The 6,726-nt window shown below is 40.5% G+C and overlaps 1 pseudogene; it reads left to right on the top strand.

The window, feature by feature from the left end:
* Positions 1-4,054: 4,054 nt before the first annotated feature.
* LOC111862095 lies at positions 4,055-4,173 on the top strand (annotated as a pseudogene).
* The last annotated feature ends 2,553 nt before the right edge of the window (positions 4,174-6,726 follow it).

Here is a 6,726-nt window from a genome sequence, read left to right as displayed (position 1 = left end):
TCTTCTCTTCTGGTCTGTTGGAAAATTGTCTTTACAAAAAATATTTCTACTAAAATTTTAACATTGATTTTAATATCAGTTAGCTCTAAAAGTTGAGGAGCCTCACTTTGTGGCTATGGGGGCCGCATGTTTGACACGGCTGGTATAGATAATATAGGAACCTCGACGTCTCACACACCTATGGGCCTCCACGGCCTGTTACAAGGATAGCTTTAAGTTTTAGCGCCACTGCATGTCTACTTTGCGGCTCTGTAGATGTGTAAAGTTTCTCTTCGCCTGAATTCCAGTGCCTGCTGATAGGGGCAGAGAAGGATCAGCGCTCAGGAGGGACTTTCACTTTCTCATATTTATACATATATCAGTAACTGCCTCTGGGGGTGAGAGATTTCATATTATTTCGATTAAACTTTCAAAACATGAATCAAAAATACTTTCTCTTTTACCAGTGGAGCGGGACTAAGTCCCTTGTACTGCGGCCAATTCTGGCCTATTGTGCCGGCCCCAGATGATAGGTGAAGGTGATTGTAGAGTAATTGGTTAAATGAAGATTGGCAGGGATACCGAAGTACTCGGAGAAAACCTGCCCCAGCTCCACTTTTTCCACTACAAATCTCACTTTACCAGATCTGGAATTGAACCCGGGCGGCCGCGGTGGGAAGCCAGGGACTAACCGCCGGAGCTATGGCGCGGCCAATTAAAAATACTTAGTAGCTGAATCATAATAATATTAAACGCTCCAATTATTATACGCTTATTATTAAAATCTCACAGTCAGCCTTCAAGCGTGTCACGAACCACATGTATGATACAGTTGATGTGGAAAACGATGCCGTAAAGCTGACTACATCCCACACTGCAGGGCAGGAAAAATACAGTCCTTTCATGGACGTCAAATGGGTATGATGTTCAGCTCTTGCCGGCTATCAGAGATCTTCTTCATTAACAAATTTCATGGAGAAGCGTCATTTTGGGAAGCTTCCAGTCGCTCAGCTACTCAAGAATTTCCAATCTGTTATGGAACATGAAGATTCATTATTGTGTTCACAACACCTCGCCACTTGTCCAGATCCTGAGCCAGTTCAATCAAGTCCATACCACCCCAATTTCTCTCTAAGATTCATCTTAATATTACATTCCTACATACATCTAAGCCTTCCTGTGCTTCCTCAGTAAAATCCTAAATGCAAATTTCTTATTCCCTATGCAAGCTACACGACCTCCCCATCTATCGTCCTTGACTTGATAATTCTAATTGGAGAAGAGTACAAGTTATGAAGCTCCTCATTATGCAGTTTTCTCCAACTTCCTGTCACTTCATCTCTCTTTGGTCCAAATATCCTCCTCAGCATCTTATTCTCAAATACACTCAGTCTGTGTTCCTCCCTTAATATCAGACATCAAGTTTCATACCCATACAGAACCACAGACAAAATTATAGTTTAATTTGTTCTCATTTTAACATTTTTGACAGCAGACGAGAAGACAAAAGGTTCTGAACTGAATGGAAGCAAGCATTACACGAACTCAGTCTCCTCTTAATTTCCTTATGAATCTGGTTTTGATTTGCTAGTGTAGTTCACCTGTAGGAGCCGGCGCAGTGTAGTTGGTACAGCGTATGGCTACGGGCTGGAAGAACGAGAGGTCGCAGTTCGAATCCCGGTAGGGTCAAGATTTCACTTTTCCATGTCGTCCAGACCGGCTCTGGTCTTCACCCATCCTCTTGCACAATGGGTAACGGGGGCTCTTTCCGGGGGTAAAGCGGCCGGGGCATGAAGCTGACCACTCATCTCCGACTAGTACCGAGATCAAGAAGACGTGGGTCTATAGGTATATCAACTCTCTCAAATGTCTTAATGGCGTAGTGCTTAATTAGTTAAGCACAAGGAAATCTTTACCTTACTGTAGTTCCGAAGTAATTGAAGAGTGCCACATTTGTCCTGCATTCTGGTAATGAGACAGCAACATATATTTAGTTTTCTCTGCGTTTATTTATAGACCAACCTCCTTACTGGGGGCGCGCCATAGCTGAAGCGGTTAGTCGCTGCTTTCCCACCGCGGCGGCCCGGGTGTGATCCCGGGGGTTTGTGGTGGACAAAGTGGCGCTGGGGAAGGTTTTCTCAGAGTACTTCAGAGTACTGCCAATCTTCATTCCACCAATTGCTCCACAATCACCCTCACCTATCATCTTTGGCTGGTACAATAGACCAGAATTGGCCGCAGTACAAGGGACTTAGTCCCAGCCTACTAGCAATAAAAAACTCCTTACTGGCGTTAGTTAGAGTTTCAGTGTTCTTCTTTCTATCAGCACAGAGCAGCTAACATGTCCCATTTAATTTCAGTCCCATCTGTTTTTCTTATACTTTCCCGAGGTTACATTCTGAAACAAAGTTGATATGCACTGGCAGTAAAAATCCCCATTTGGACGATTTTGAAGAGCAAACGAATCAAATGTTCACCTAAAGAGACTTTCTTGCAGGTTTCGCTTAACACATTTCAGTAAGCCTGCTTGCTCTCATGGTTACCATAAACTCAACGAGAATATTGTACAGTACTTCCCGCCAACTAAACAATAGGCTCGCTTGAAGTCTACGAGTAACTGATATATTGTCTCTCAATTCTACCCCAGTATATGACGAATTCAAAAGATCTGATACACCGAAACCCATGCAGATAATCCCCATTAATTTCTTCTGCTTATAGATTTAACTTTGAGGGACGAATATTGGTTAAACTTTTGTATTCAGTTAATAAGAGTGACATTCCTCGAAAATTACTAAAATCAGTTATACTGCCCTTCTTGTAAACTGGTAAAATTATACACTTCTACTCATCACACAATTCTCCATTACTGCAAACAGATTTAACGAGTTCACGGATCACATGCTGTAATGCTTCATCTCCTGCGTAAATTAGTTCTGCCAGAATTTGATCACTACTTGGCGATTTATAGTTTTACAACTTTGCATTAGCAATTTGGAAATCAAAATGGCTCGCTCAGGTATCAATAGCTCAGCTGTATATATTTCTGTCTGCCTAACATCACTGTTTCTATGTACACTTAATAGCTGAGAAAAGAAATTCTTCCACCTATTCAAAATGTTGTAGGAATTTGCAAGCAGATCACCATTCTCAACTTTGACCAAGTTAGTTCTAGGTTGGAAACTCTCCTTCAATTCATTTATTCCTCTATATGAGCCTGTAATATTCTTCTTCTTATAGTATAGTGTGTTGCAAGCTCATTCATTTTGCTTTTCGGACATTCCCTCTAATTCTTCCCGAAGTGTCTGCTAAATTTACCTCATACATTGTTCAGATTATCCCCATTTGTTTAGCTAGGATCCAGTAACCATTGCAATTTGTCCTGTTTCCTTTGAACTAACATTTTCTAACATCCCTCATCAAACCTTGGCTTATGTTGCTTCTTTTCGTAATAACCTAGACTCTTTTTGACTGTTATTTTGTTATCCTCCCTAGTAGTTTCCCAGATTCTATGAATATCCAGTTAGTTATTTATTGGAGAGGGTGGGTTTCCCCATGCACTGAGACCTGTATTGGTCCATTGTGCTTCCCTCTATGATTTCTACCAGTCTCTATATCCTACCGGTACTGGTGCTTACCATCAGTTCCGCCCAGCAAGCGAGACCGGCTCTACTAGCTGAGAGGTATCTATAATGCTTCCCCAATCTACCAGAGGTATTAGTGACTACTGTTGGGCGGGAAACGTCCGTTGATTTGGCTCAGTGACCTCCTTTGGAGGTATGAGGTTCTTTTACGTGCCGTAAAGCTACGACAAGGAACCACGGCTTAAAGTCCCTCCCGGAGGACTTGTTTCCTGAAATTTTCCGCCCTTAAAAATTAGACGATCTCCGCCAGGTATTTGAACCCGCGTACTACGAGTCATGAGGTGGGAACGTTACCTCTAGACTACGGAGGCCGCTTTATGAATATCTACCTCAACGTATATTTCCAAACCTGAGAACCTATTTTAGATTTAACATTTTACCTTCTGCCTCGTTTAGTTTCTTGAGATTCGATCGCCACATGTTGAAATACTGCCAACGTTCATACTATGTTGAAAACAACGGTTCTAGTCTGATCACCAAAGTTAAGCAACATGGGGCGTGGTTAGTACTTGGATGGGTGACCCCTTGAGAACACCACGTGCTGTTGGCATCCCTTTTTGCCCCGTCCAAGGAGCCCTACTGACTGTATACAGGAATAGGAAACTGAAGAATCAGCCAAATTCCAAGAAAGGCCTGTGGAGCCGTAGATACACATGAATTTTTCGAAGTTGGTTTACTTACTGCCAGTCTCGCCCTAACTTCACGTACACTTGTATATCATCTCGTACCAAAATATGGTTGATCTGAAAGTTATTCTTCCTGATTACATGTTATAAGTAGTGTGACAATTTAGTGGCATTTTAAATTGTGGTACTCTCTTAAATCATACAGTCATTTCATGTTTTATTATGAGGTCTTTCCTTGACAGACCATTGGGTTTAGTGGCTCATCTTGCTCAATGGATACCATACTGACTACAGAGAGAGTGCCTTGGGTCAGCCTTCTGAATGACATGGTGCAGATGAATTAAACTTGGTTTCAACCGGTCTACTAGCCAGCTGAAATGCGAAGAAGGCGTTCGGTATGTCGAGAAGTAATTTCAGGACTCTGGCAACAACTGGGTTCTGCGCCGTCGAATATGAGGTGACACATGTATGAATAATTGGAAAGGATTTGAAAGGAAGCGGCGGTGGCGCAAACCAAATTCTGTTCCTAAATTGCCTCTGAGGGACTGAGGAAAACCACGAAACCCCTCAGCCAGGATAGCCGACTTCCGTCCGAGATTCGAAACTAGGGCCTGTCACATACTTGCTCGGCAAAGTATTTTATGAGAACGAAGAATAATTTCTTTGTGGAATAGTGTGCTAAGACTTTTGTGCAAATTTAAATTACTTCCTGATCATAGTCAACCCTTGCTAATCCGGATCGAAATATGCAAAATGTTCTTCACAGTTGAGCACGTACTTTAAAAGGACACATGGCATTTAGGAAGGCAGACGAGACACTTCTCTGTTGAGAAAAAACTTGTAAGTTTCTTCAAACTTGAATCATTACGTTCAGAAAAAGTACAACTTCTGAGTAGTCTATCGATAATCAATTACACCGGATTAGCGAGGTTTTCGTGTACTTTTAATGACGAAAATAAATTAAACCGAGCTGGGAGTGGCATTGGCTATAAGGTGGTGTGTCCAGGGGCTATGTTAGTAACGTAATACGTTGGTTTGTTTGGGAGAGCGTTTCGATATATTTCGACGCCTGAAGAATCAAAGTAGGATACGGGGCACAGAACGGGAATGTTGTTAGTATAGAGACCAGACATATGAAAAGTTATTTCGTAACACGTGGGAAACAATATGAAATCAAGTAGTGATTGATGGAAGTATTGTAGTCTGGTACAGCGCTAAAGCGGTAAAAAAGAAATATTTTGAAGTGGAACAATATTTATGGACGTACTACTGTGAATCATTAAACTTAAAATACAACATACTAAAGAAATGGGTACAACATGGAGCATACAGATGGATACATCTCTGTTGAAAATGTATCTAATTTGTAACGTGATAATTTTATTAGGTCCTCATTAAACTTGAAACCCACTGAACGGATACTCAATAGGGCATGTGAAGAGATGAAGGTGTATTAAATTTTAGCAATGAAAAATATTATTGGCTTCTGATACAGGGAATTTAAAATGCGATGAACAGTAATAAGCTGATATAGACTGGCATATGCTGAAGTACAGGAGCACAAGAAATGAAGCTACCAATGTGATGATACCTTACGCTTGGAATTTCAAGTGAAATGAGTGTTAGAATGTTATAAAGACTGAGACATGTGTAGGCTCACTTTTAAGTACGCCAGTATTATATTAAACAAGTTTATTAAAGAAAAATGTTAGTATATTTTGATGCCTGGAACGTGAAGTGTGATAGAAGTTGAAATGTGCAGAAACAGAGAAATGTTTGCAGATATTTCATATATTGAGACATGTCTGCACTTGCAACGTAAATAGGAGCCTTGCTTGCTTATGCGCGACAAACGAGATAAAATGCAGTTTCAATGTGACATTATATTGCATTGAATTAAAAATAATTTATCAGTTAGAATCTGGTGGGTATTATACCAGTGAATTCAGTTAACTCAGTGATATGGTAATTTGCTAATTCCGTGGCGCCGCCGATATGTGGAGTCTGAAAAACGAGTATTTAAAACCGGCAGAATATCAGGCGCATATGAAATACACTTCAATGACTTATATTACACCATTATTCATATAATTACAAAGAGAAATTAATATTCATGTCGTCATGTGTAAAGTGTGTGCGTGTGCAAGGGCGTGCGTGCAGAACAGTCTAAACCAAATGGCATACATGAAACGATAATTAATGCCGATATAGATTTATTATTGACAGAGTACATCAACAAATATTGCACTATGTCCCTTCAATTTATCGAAATATGTAATTTACGAACAAACAGAATTAAATTTAAGAACTGTTCACATACCTACCTAGATATCATGTTCCTCTATTTTATTCGTCTTTTACATAATGTATCAGTTAGTTAGTTATTGGAAAGTGTGGATTTCCACATGCACTTAGACCAGTATTGGTCCATTGTGCTTCCCTCTATGATATTCTACCAGTCTCTATACCCTACCGAT

Source organism: Cryptotermes secundus, unplaced genomic scaffold (genome assembly GCF_002891405.2).
Source record: "Cryptotermes secundus unplaced genomic scaffold, Csec_1.0 scaffold535, whole genome shotgun sequence".
Classification (NCBI taxonomy): Eukaryota; Metazoa; Arthropoda; class Insecta; order Blattodea; family Kalotermitidae; genus Cryptotermes; species Cryptotermes secundus.
The sequence above is the reverse complement of the archived record's forward strand: the minus strand, read 5'-3'. Positions and strand labels throughout refer to the sequence as shown.